The sequence below is a fragment of the Equus asinus genome, chromosome 7 (assembly GCF_041296235.1).
Source record: "Equus asinus isolate D_3611 breed Donkey chromosome 7, EquAss-T2T_v2, whole genome shotgun sequence".
In the NCBI taxonomy this organism is placed as follows: Eukaryota; Metazoa; Chordata; class Mammalia; order Perissodactyla; family Equidae; genus Equus; species Equus asinus.
In genome coordinates, this window is record NC_091796.1 from 61,754,898 (window position 1) to 61,767,649 (window position 12,752).

Genomic DNA, 12,752 nt, shown 5'->3' on the forward strand with positions numbered 1-12,752 from the left:
TCTGCTTTCTCCACTGTGTCCCATTAGTCCTACAGTTTGCAGAAATTCTTCCCAAACTCTGGCGGGAGATGGGCTGCCAGTCCCGGTGATGGGGTTGTGAATAGATTCTCCCCTTATAAATTGAAAGTTATTTCAGTGGGAGATGAGGGGAACTGAATCAGGAGCTGCCGGCAAAACTTTAAATTGGAAACCTTCTTTGCATTTCCTCCCCCCAATATAAAAAGTTACCGCATCACTGTCTAATTCCAAGAGAACTTAACATTGAATGTTTTAAGTGTGTACTCAATAAACAGATAAAAGGGAAAGAATGATACTGATATGATAAAGTGCCCACTGCACTGTAAGAATATTCCGGCCTGTCTATCCGTGTCTGGGGCACCACCCTGTGGAGCAGATCCAGAGGGAGCCGAATGCTGTGGTGAATGCTTGGTCATGGTGCTTCTAGGAAGTCCACAGCAATTCATTCAGTATGCAGTGTAACTGCTTAATGAGAAGACCCTCCTGCTGTCACTACCAGCACCAGCAACAGACACAGTTCCAGAGACCCCCAGAACGCCCTCAGAAAGGCCTGCCCTGGGGGCACCGGGCTGGTCTGGCACCCTCACTGTTCTGGGTCTCTTGGGAACAGCATCTGCCCGAAGCAACTGAAACTGTGTTTGAGAAGAGATCAAATACTGGAGGAGATATGAAGCCACTAAAAGGATGGAGAATAGAAAATAAGGTCTCTGGGAAGAGGTGGGTTAGGAAACAAGGCCAGGTCAGTGCTCTAGGGAGGAGCCGATGGTGAGGGGAGGCGAGAGATTAGCGGAAATCGTAGCGCAATAGGCAGGGCAGCAGAGGCTACTGGGAAGGGCCAGGAGCACCGCCTGTCCCTCCCTCAGGGTCTGGATAGTTGAGTCAGGGGCAAACTGGGCATCAGAAATAAAGATTAAATAAAGATCCCACATTAGTGTGGGAAGGTTCCTAAGATACGTTACCAAAAAACCTTCTTTATTTTGTTCAGGGATCTTGAAACAAACCAACAGATGCACAAATGAACAATCAAGTACCTATGTACTCATTTTACAACTTTCTCAATTCCAGCATGCCTTGAGGTTCCAGAAGCCATGAGGCAAGTGATGTTTGCCATTATCTGCCATTCCAGAGGAACATCTTAAAACAGCTGTTTTAGGCACTTCTGCAAAGTAAGGGAATATGGTTCTTGCCAGCTCCTTGTCTAAATAGAAACATTTCAGTGATGCAGCCAGTAAAATTGGTAGCCTTTGATCTCTAAAGGCTGTGACAAGACCCTGCTTTGCTTGCAAATAGCAGAGCTAATTATTTTCCTGCCTTTGATAGGTATTTGGCTACCACCCCAAACTACATAATTGGCATCGTCTACTTTTGTCAAACAGAAATACCACAGATGAAGCTCTGGCACTACCACACAGAGAAGTATATGCTATCTGGGTCTGGCTAATTAGATAATTTTCATAACCTAAATGCAGCCCAAAATTCACGCCAGTCGTGAAAGAATCAATCAATGAAATGTCTGTGCCAAGAGCCATCTCTCTGGCCTCCCATTTGGCTTCCAGCTTTCCTGCAATTGGAAAACACATGTGGTGAGTTCAGATCTGGCAGGGGGAGGACTGGGCAGCGGAATCCCAGGGTGATTGGTAGTGACAAGAGCAATACCAGTCCATGTCACATGCAGGATTCTGGCCATTGGTAAGTTTGCAATTGTACTGTGGAAAGACCTACAAGCCAGCAAAAGGGGCCACTGGGACACAGTGACAAGTCAAGTGACTTTGTCTCCTTTAGAGGCAGTACTGTTTAATTATTGAATGAAAATAATCCAGAAATGAATTCCAACTGCTTGATATATAAATTGATAATGGTGCTGTGGGGCCGGCCCTGTGGTCGAGTGGCTAATTTCCTGCACTCTGCTTTGGTGGCCCGGGGTTTTGCCAGTTCGGATCCTGGGCGCAGGCATGGCACGCTCATCAAGCCATGCTGAGGCGGCATCCCACATAGCACAACCAGAAGGACCTACAACTAGAATATACAACTATGTACGGCGGGGGCTTTGGGGAGAAGAAGGAAAAATAAAATCTTAAAAAATAAATTACATAAGAAATGCTCAAATACATTCTTATCTCATCAGGGAGTGCTTTAGATTAACAAAGGTGAACATTCTAACATTACCGGAGGGGTTACTACATCATGTTAAATATTTCATCTGTCTGATATCACTTTACTGACTCACCACTATAATTTACTAAATCAGCCTCCCAGTCAAACTATTTGAAAAACCACATTTTTCACAGTGCGGTTTGACTTTCAGTGTCCTCTCTGGCCGTGCCTGCAAACATGCATCTTCCCTTCTTCCATCTGCTTGCTGTTTTCCACAAGTGGCATGCGGGAGGCAGTAAATCCCTGGCTACATGAGTGGAGCAGGTAGACAGGTTGAGAAGTCAATGGGAATGAGGCAAAGGGAGGTGAGGGCACATCAGAAGCGGATGTGGATGGGCATCTGGTCAGTCTGTTGGACAGAGTCAGGACTCAGCACTAAGAGTGGAAATAAGCGGCTGCCCCAAGCCCAGATGCCTGAGGCTGCAGTAGGCAGTGAACTGACAACTTTCATCCTTGGAGCAACTGGATGCCTCAGTCTGAAGTCATCCAGAGTGTTGGTCCTACTGAAAGCTTCTGATAGGACAGCAACGCACCTTTGTCTGTCTTGCCAAGATTGACTCATTCTGTAACTGAGTACTTTGTCCATTCATCTGAGGAGTATTTGTAGGACTACTATGTGCTAGGCATTTTAGAATCAATGATGATCAAGATATGGTCTCAGAACTCATGGACTTACACAGTCCAGTGAGATCACTGCTGTTTCCCTTGTGCCAGATGCATTAGAGGGACCATTTTCAATCCTTCCAGCAACCCTGCAATGATAGGTATTATCAGCCCTATGTTACAGATGAGAAGTTAAGTACCTCTTGTGAGTTCATGCATCTAGGATGTTAACAGCCTACCATGTGGACTCAGATCCTTGTGACACCAGAGTCCGAGCTTTTTGTTACAGAAGGGGATCCTACTTACCTAAACAAAGCACAATGGGTGTTATCTTTCGTGTGGATCTACAGAGTCAAAGGGCAGTGTAGCCCCACCTAGGACTTCTCCTTGAAAGAGTGAAAAGACTCTTCCTCTTTTGTGCTCATTGAGGTCTAATGGGAAGCGTTCAGGGTTTCTTCGGCCTGACTAATATCTGTGGGCTTGGGTTCTTTTGTTGGAAACCTCTCCCAGTGTTCTGCACCCCTTACATCTACAACCACAAGGAAACTGGGCCCATGTTCACTCTAGGAGGCTTTAATGGAGAGGAAAACATGGTTGTGGAGCAAAATGTTTCAATCAATGGGATATTTTTGTCATTTTTCAGAGATTTTAGTAACCTGGATACAATCTTATCTACCACAGCAAGTCAAGACAGGTTTGTTCAGGCCTTCGCATAAGGCATGAGATGGATGCACTTCTATCCTTGTCTCAGAGACAGGGCCAGAGGTCTGAGCTAATGTGAAATTTCTGTAATTGTAATTAGGTCATTATACTGAATCACTTTTATTCGTAAAATATAAATGATCCATTAAATCCCAGTCCTAATTTCATCCTGTTCCCCTTTCTGTTAGACAGAGTGCAAACAGAGCCTACAGCAGCATTTAAATGATGGCAGTGTCATCTCTGCATGGCCTTGGTCCTTTATAGCTGAATCCTTTACCATCTCTCACCGGGTGGCACTGTTTCTTCAATTACTACTCCCTCGTGGTCTTCTGAGTGGATTCTTTTGATTAGATCCACCAGGATAGATTATGCTGAGGAATGTAGTATACCTTACAAGCAGTTAACCATCCGCATGACCACAGAATAGAAAGGAAAAGAAATAATGCTATTCATCACTTACATCTCAAAAAAGAATGATCACCTTCCAATTAAACAAATCTATTTAAAAGAATTGTGTTCTCAACTATTTAAAAATAGAATAGCATACCAAAATCTGGATAAAAGTAGATATAACAAAATATGAATAGTAGTTACTTCCAGAAGGTGGGATTAGTGGTGGTGTCAACCTTCTTACTGATATTTTCCCATTTCATTTAGTGTCTGTAATAAGCATGTGATATTGTTAAAATCAGAACAAAGAACAATAAACATTTTATTATTTTATTAAATCTTAGTTTATGAAATGTTACCAAAAACATTCAAATTTAAACTGTATATTATACACACAGGAAGAGACTTGAAAGCTAGAGATGTAACTTGACATTCCCATAAAGTCTTGGTTCCAGGATTTTGTCTCTAACATCATGGCAAAACCTGAATCATGATCCCACATAAAACAAATTTAAAATTTGGATATAGTATTTTAAAAAATTGTTTTAGATGCAGCAGTGACCTAGAAAGTGGAAATTCAGAGAGGGAAGGGAATCACTGAGGCAGCCATTTTCAAAACTAAAGTGTTTGCCAAAACTAGCTGAACCTGAGCTTAAATTTCCCATAGCTTCTTAGGGCATGAGGAAAAGGAGACACAGCCTGGAGTCTGCCCAAGGGAAGAAGTCTGCCTCCTACCTTCAAAACAACTTAAACTCCAACCAGATGGCTAACCCTCAAGATAAAGGTGAGCTAGAAATAAACCCACATTCCTACCCCCAGGAGATAGCAAGAGAAATGTCCAGTTGTAAAGATTTTGGCTGAGCAGAGAAAAAAATTTCCACCTAGAATCCATAAAGACATACATTAACTTAAAGCCATCCCAGGTGGATGAGGCACTCAAGAATCAGCAGAAGCAAATGCAGGTCCTCTCTAGAGGAATCCCCTCCCCACTTTCAACCTGATTTTCAGAGGATTACTTCAGTTCATTCAGATAAAGCTCCACAGTGAAAAAATCACAAAATTTACAAGGAAACAAGACCTACGAGCAAAAGGCAACAGAAACGAAAACAAAAATTAGCACAACTGAATTAAGACACTAGATATTGGAATTATCAGACAATGAATATAAAATAAGTATGTTTAATATGTTAAATGACATGGAAGGGAAAGGATTGGAAACAGTAATGAGGAAAAGGTTAGAAAAGAAGACCTAGCAGATTGGAATGAGAACCAAATACAATTTCTAGAATTTAAAAATATAACAATTAAAATTAAAAATTCATTTGATCTGTTTAACTGCTCAAGACTTAGCTGAAGAGAAATTAACAAACTAGAAGATGAACCTGAAGAAATTTCCCAGAAGTCAGCCTAGAGAGAAAAAATGATGGAAAACATGAAAGAGAGTTTAAGATCAATGATAGAGTGAGAAAAAATATAACAAACACTGAATCAGAGTTTCAGAAAGAGTGGACAGAATAGGGAGAGGCAATCATATAACTGCTGAGAATTTTCCAGAACTGAGGAAAAATGTCAATCAACAGATTCAAGAAGTTAGTGAATCCAAACCAGTCTGATCAATAAAAATAAAACACTAAGAGACATCATGATGAAAGTGAAGGAAAACAGAGAAAAGTAGAGAAATCATAAAATCAGTCAATAGATAAAAGATAAATTGCCTAAAAAGAATAGCAGTTAGACTGACAGCTGACTTTTCAAAAAGAGCAATGGAAGACGACATAGAGTGGAGAGACATGAAGGTGCTAAAACAAAATAACACTCAGCCTCGAGTTACATCCCCAGAAAATATCACTCAAGAAGAAAGACAAAACAAATACATTTTTAGATAAATAAAAACTAATAGTATTTTCCAATGACCATTAACATGCTAGAGCATGTCAGGAAAGGAAATTTGAAAGGACATACATTGGTTAAAGAAGAAATGTGATTCCCAGATAGGTGGTCTAAGCTGGAATGGTAAGGCAAAAATGCGCTAAATATATGGGTACAACTAACAAAAAAAGACTGTCGTAAACAATAATAAAAATGTGTGATTTATTTTAAAAAGAGAGAGAACTAAAATACAAAATGTGAAAAAATGTAGAAGAAGTAGAAAGAGAAGTAATCAGAATTAAAGTATTTTAAATGGCTTGTATAGATGGACCGTAGAGATACAGATTAACTTTAGACTTTGACAAGTTAACTGCATAACTTCCCAACTAGCAGAGCAAAAAATGAAATGGGGAAAAAAATTAAATCTAAAAGAAAGGAAGAAAGGAAAGAAGCAGAAACCTGTAGATAGTAGAACAAACAGCACCAAATAGAGAGTCAAAAAAAATAATCTCAATTCCATACAGAATTTAGAGCGCCACTTCTGGAACACTGGAGTTGTTAACCTTAGATACGCAGGCAAAAGGAAAAGTCAGAAGTTGATCAGCCTCGTTCCTCGAGGCACCGCTGTGAGAGTGGGAAGGTCTGGCTCTTCGAGCCACATGAACCTTCTTCATGATCACCCCACCATCAAAACTCTACTGAAGCAAAACACATCCTCTGAACTCATCCACAAGCCTTCAGGATTCCCTGCGTTCATGCAGGAGCAAACCTCAGAATCTATAATACAGTCCATGGGTCGGCAAACTTTTTCTGAAAAGAGCCAGATAGTAAATATTTTAGGCATTATGGGCCGCTAAGGTCTGTGTTGCAACTACTCAACTCTGTTTCTGTAATGCGAATGCAGCCAGAGACAATGTGTAAAGGAGAGGCTAGGAGCGGCGCTACACTCCAATAAAACTTTATTTGCTCAAACAGGCAATGATCCAGAATTAGTCTGCAGCCTGTAATTTGCTGACCCTGATTTAGTTCAAAAGGCACAATTAGAGGAGACACTTTACTTCATTTAACAATATTAATTCCAGCTTTCAAATAGACTTGGAAAATGCCTTCTGTAATATGGTCTCTGTGGCAACTGACCCCGCTGACCACATGTAAGGAACTATTTTAGGCAGTAGTGGGGCTGTGCCAGGTAATTCACACATCCCATGTGGCATCCACGTTGCCATAAAGCTACCAACAGAAGGCAAGAAAGAACTGGTCACTTAATTGGGTGCCATCTAACGTGTCCCTCACAGCCACATACCTACAACTGTGCGTAGACGATGCTGTAATGTCAGCCCCAGAGGCTATGGATACTTCCTGGGCAACATCCCAGCACAGTAGAGGGATTAGGCTTGTCTAAATATATTGATAAATAGAGAGGAGGACAGATGGCTCTACCTCATGACTCTTGAAATTAGAGGCACAGCAAAAGGAGAAGAGGTGAGTGACATTAATCCCCTTCAACCACTTAACAAGGAATGCCACAACAGCATTTCAAACTTGCAGCCTGGGGGTCTATTATCCCAGAAACACACCTCAGAATGGGCACAAAGGTTTCCTACAGCAGAGTGAAATAACTTCAGAGGATTCTGAATGGAAACCAAAACAAAACTGGGAAAATGAAAGGCTAACATATGGAGGCTTTCAGGAAACAAGATGAATGCAAGCTCTGGAAGAAAAGGGCCTTGAGCTTGAGAGGACCGTGCTGGTGAACGAGGCGGAAAGAGTAAGAAGCAGAATCAGCCTCAGAGTTGGGGTTGGTACGTGAGGATTCCGCAGTGGGCCACCCGACCTAGGCACCCTGGAGAGCTGTTGACCTCTTTCTTGCTGGTTGTTGCTCTCTCCCAGTGAGGGACAAACTGTGGAATAGCGTGCCTAGACAGGCACTTCTTACAAGGATATCCGGGGGTATGGATTTTCCCATGGGATGGGACAGGACTAAACTTTGCCATACATTTAAAATGTTTTCTTCTTTTGACTTGGACTACGTAGTATAAAAAGTACGCGCTATATCAGCAGCCAAAGCAACTCATCTGGGACTTACAAGCACCATCCATCATATGTGGCATTTTGATCCAGGGTTCCGTCTGAGGCTTGAAATGACAGAGCTGCCAGCATATGTGAAATGTGCCTTCGCTGTTTGCTGTTGCATTTCATCCTTGATTTACTGTCACTTGTGGAGGTATTGAACACGTTATTGAAGGGCTGAATTGATGTCTACAACAGTCCTTCAGCTGTCTTCGATTTTCAGAGCCAAGTATTTTAACAGAATCGCTACAACTGAAACCAGAGTGTAAAAACGTTTGTATTTGTTTATTGGAAAACAATCAATAAACTATTCCTACAATGTTTGAAGACCTGTCTATATCAGAAATGACAGATTTCATACCAGGATGGGTTGGCCTGTTTCAAGCTCCGAACAGTGAAGATGCTCTGGAGCCCAGGACACAGTGGGCTTAATGTGATCAACCACAGGGCCCAGCCTGGACCGTGATCCTGGAGCATGCACAGACAGCAGTGTGTCTGGAAGCCCTGGGAGACGGCTTCCAACCTCAGCCCAAAGAGTCACCAGGAAGACTATGGGGAGAGAGGGAGACAAGGAGAGGATGGGCTGCCTGGACAACAGCAGCGATCTCTCTGCTAGGACGCACCCCAGAGCAGAACTTCTTTCCCAGCAAACACCAAGGGAGTCTGGGAGTGTGCCTAGGCGACCTGTGGACACTGGGGAGCCTAGGGTGAGGGGCGCAGATCTGAGTCCCCCTGACTCCAAAGTGGTCTGAGTTTGGGCATTAACCACGAGGAACTCAAAAAGCAACGTTTAGAGAAATATGGCGGGGTGGTGGGGGGAGTAAGTTCCACGCACCTGAAGCGCAAAGTCTGTCCTTGGAGGATTTAAGCACATGCTGCTGTGGCCCCAAAACTAAGGGCTCTCTTAGAGGAACATGCTTGGTTCTGTTACAGAACGGGACCATCCCAACTGCTACAGCAGGGAGAGTGCAGATGAGAAGGGAAGAAGCAAAGCAGAGTGTCAAAGGGAGAGGCCTTCCCAGAACCGGACAGGACTGCCCCAAAGGCTCCTGGGCGGGAGGAACCAGGGCCAGCGGGGATCCGCCGCCTGCCCCTCCCCCGCCCCTGCGTGTGAGAGCCCGAGCCTGTGAATTCCACTGGCCTCTGGTTTCACCAGCTCTCACCCACTCCTCCTGTCGCTCATTTGCTCCCGCCTTGCCTCGCACTGATTTCTAATTCTGCCCACAAGGGCGCTGCCGTAGATGGTGCCTCCTGTTGGAGTAGATCATGACATTTCCCTAAGGTCACGTTCGCTGAGTGGCAGCAGCCAGGAGATGCGCCCAGTGCTGCCCCCCGGGAAACCAGCTCCTCCAGGCTCGGAGAGGCGTCAGCCCCCAGCTCGCTGCTCCCAACGCCTCACTATGGGCGCCCTCTGTGCCCCACTTTCCTCAGGGAAAATAACCAATTAACAGGATTGCTGTAGAGACTAACTGGGAGATGTAAATCACTAGGATTCACCAACACCCACAGTGGGGGAGTTGGTAGTAATACCAAAAACTACCCGGATGTGCTTGAATATTAACGGTCTCTTTCTTAAATTCACTTTCAGGTGCACAGACTGAATTTAATCATAGTAAACTGCATAGCTCTCTTTACTTCAGTCTTTTCCTTTAAAGTTCTGAGGAAAGAAATCTTCTGTGTCCTATTAAGGGGAGCTATCTAAGCACAAATGAAAGGGGTCCCCCTGCAGTCACAACCCGATGCCCTCCCTGGGGAGATCAGGGACCTGTACCTGAGAGAAAACTGGGAGCAGTGGTTGAGAGCGCCGTTCCTGGAATCAGACACACCCGGAGTCAGGGCCCAGCTCCTTCACTTACTAGATTGACGAGCAATTTAAGCTCTTCAGGTCTCAGTCTCCCAACCTGTAAAACGGGGTGATGGTATCTGTATACTAGAGAGCTTATAAGAATTAAATAGACCTGACTCATGGTAAGTACTCAATAAATTACCTACATTTCTGCTATTATCCTATTTAACTATTATTATTATTTAGTCCACATACCACCAGCTAAGAAACATATGTAGGTAAACTGTAGCAAGCAGATAATGTCCTCTACCAAACAAACAGTGAACAAGATGATACTGCCAATGGTGGCCATACTGTCCCCAAGCTAATCATTTATTTATTTAACTCATGACTGTGAGTTTAATTATGTATGCACTGTTAATGTTAAAGTTAACCTAAATAAGTGATGAGCACCTCATATGTTTATTCTTTACTTCTCAAGTACAAAATTTTTTAACGAACATAACTTGGTTTTATCTTAAAAGGCACTTCTTAATCAAGGACACACATACATCACTTAGTTGATAAACAAATTTCAACTAAGGCACACTTTCCAAATGAATGATTTCTAATAATCGGATGTGAATGCATTCTTTACAATGTACTAAGTACATAATGGGGGCCAGGAACAAAGTTCTATGTGTGGTAATGTGGCAATGAAATAAGGCAGATATGCTGCCTACCGTCACGGGTGGGAGGCAAACGTTATACAAAATATACGTCCATATGCGTATATGTGTAATTATATATGCATTTAATTATATGTGCACACAATCACAACCAGACCTGTGCATGTAATTTCAGTTATAGTCAGGACTATGAAGCAAACGTGAACGGTCAGGGAAAGCTCTCCTGAGAAAGTGTGTTGAACTGAAACCTGAAGGGGGAGGAGGCTCTGGCCAGGCAGGGTCACCCAGGGGCAGGGAACAGTGTGTTTGAAAGTCCTAAGATAGGACCGTGTTGAGACTCTCCAGGAACTAAAGAAGGCCGTATGGGTGCACATTCGTGAGAGAACAGAGGGGTGTGTAACGAGTCTGAAGAAATAGTGAGAGCTGGAGTTGGCAAGAGCCTGTAGATCGTAGGATTTTGCATTTTATTGCAAGTTCATACTGAAGGGCTTTAAGCAGGGGTCTAACATGATCCAATTTTCATTCTTTAAAATCCCTCTTTGTGCCTGTGTGGAGGATGGAAGGAAAAAGCGGCCAAGAGAAGGAAATAGGGAGACGAGAGTGAGGCATGATGATGGCCTGGACAGGACGGTAGTGGACGAGCAGAAGAGAAGGATTTGGAGGAAGAATCTCAGGAGTGGGCTATAGATTCTATGGAAGAATTAAGAGAGGGAGGCGGCTGGACGGAATCTCGGGTTTCTGGGTGGATAGAGGTACCATTTATAGAGGTGGAGAACAAGGGAGAAGGCTCATATTTAAGGGAGAAATATCAAGGAATCAGTGGACTGGACTATTTGCATAGTGAGCCCCTGTTACTCAAATTGTCTGAGCACAATTTTTTTTTTTCTTTGTCAGGAATATTGGCCCTGAGCTAATATCTGTAGCCAGTCTTCCTCTTTTTGTTGGAGGAACATTGTCCCTGAGCTAACATCTGTGCCAGTCTTCCTCTATTTTGTATGTGGGACGCTGCCACAGCATGGCTTGATGCGTGTTGTAGGTCCACGTGGGATCCGAACTGGTGAACCCCAGCCTGCCAAAACTGAGTATGCAAACTTAACCACTATGCCACCAGGCTGGCCCCTACAAGCGTTTTTAAAGAGATATGTATGGGGAAGAAGTTTAGATTAGATTTGTTTTAAGGTTTGTTTGTTCCAATTCTAGAGCTTGCAACTATTGAATGGATGTTAGCCTGAGTAATAGCAAAAAGAGAAAAAACATAAATATTTGTCCACTCCTTGACCTATGGACTTGGGTATAAACTACAACTTTTTTTTACCTTCAATATGAAACTAGTTGACATTTCTCTGCCTTATACAGTATTGTTGCATTATATGAAAAATTGAGTTTTAAAGATTTGAAATAATGTGGGAACATTATTAATAAGGCCTCATTTTTGCACAAAACTTAAAATAATATTAATCCTCTAAGTAAAAAAAAAAAATCAAGAATTGCCATTTCAAAGCTGATAAATCCTGTCAATTTTGAACTGTGTTTATGTTACTTTCCTGTGGCTGTGTCACTTTATCTGGTAAACGGAAATGTTGATTATTCTTTTCTAGAATTAGTGATGAACTATGACAGTTTTGAATTAGGTAAGAAAGAAAACATCCTCACTTATACTGAGACTTCCTATGTAGCAGAATTACAGGATTTTAGCTTAGAAATGATCTTGCCCAGCCCCCATAGATGTAGCTTTGTACAAGGCTATGAACCCAGTAGAATTAGAGAATTGTCTCTTCTTCCAAATATTTCACGTATATTCGCAAATGTATTATTCTTTTTTTTTTAAGATTTTATTTTTTCCTTTTTCTCCCCAAAGCCCCCTGGTACATAGTTGTATATTCTTCACTGTGGGTCCTTCTAGCTGTGGCATGTGGGATGCCGCCTCAGCGTGGTTTGATGAGCAGTGCCGTGTCTGCGCCCAGGATTCGAACCAACGAAACACTGGGCCGCCTGCAGCGGAGCGCGCAAACTTAACCACTTGGCCACGGGGCTGGCCCCTGCAAATATATTATTTTAACAAGTTCTTTCTTCTCTTCTACTTTGTGCCCAATTCTCCCAAAGTATAGATTTAAAGTAAATTGTTAGCAAATTTGTAGACAGTTTTTAAACTGCAGTGATATGTGGGTAGAATGGCAAGTATCAAATCAGAAATTATTCCTTACATTTCTGTTCCCCAAGAAGGAGGAACCACAAGATGGAAAAAGACCTATCACCATCAAAACACGTGTGGAGAAAGTAATTTCCCAGTGAGAAGGCACAGTCCTGCGGGCTGTCTCTGAGGTCTGAGCAAGACACGTAGGGTCTGCTCAGAAGACCTTGTATTAACAAGACGGAAACAACAATCGGAGTATTTGACCAATATGGCGAAAAAATAAGTGCACATACATGCCAATAGAACTGCTTGGCTTTCAGAACTGTTCAGCATTTTGTTTTATTTTATTTTCAATATC

The 12,752-nt window shown here is 42.7% G+C and overlaps 1 protein-coding gene across 6 annotated transcripts in view; it reads right to left on the bottom strand.

The window, feature by feature from the left end:
- Positions 1–12,752, bottom strand: part of LRRC30 (leucine rich repeat containing 30) — a 47,250-nt gene that overhangs the window by 17,034 nt on the left and 17,464 nt on the right. The window contains exons 2-4 of one of the 6 annotated variants that reach the window (XR_011504566.1): positions 12,688–12,752; positions 8,168–9,707; positions 4,012–8,058 (exon numbers count right to left, since the gene is read on the bottom strand). The exons of 1 other annotated variant lie outside the window; for it this stretch is intronic. The gene's annotated coding sequence lies outside the window, so the exon portion shown is untranslated. Of the gene's footprint in view, positions 1–3,983; positions 9,708–12,687 lie in introns of those variants that run through there. 4 more of the 6 variants (XR_011504567.1, XR_011504568.1, XR_011504565.1 and 1 more) reach the window with 4 other exon arrangements.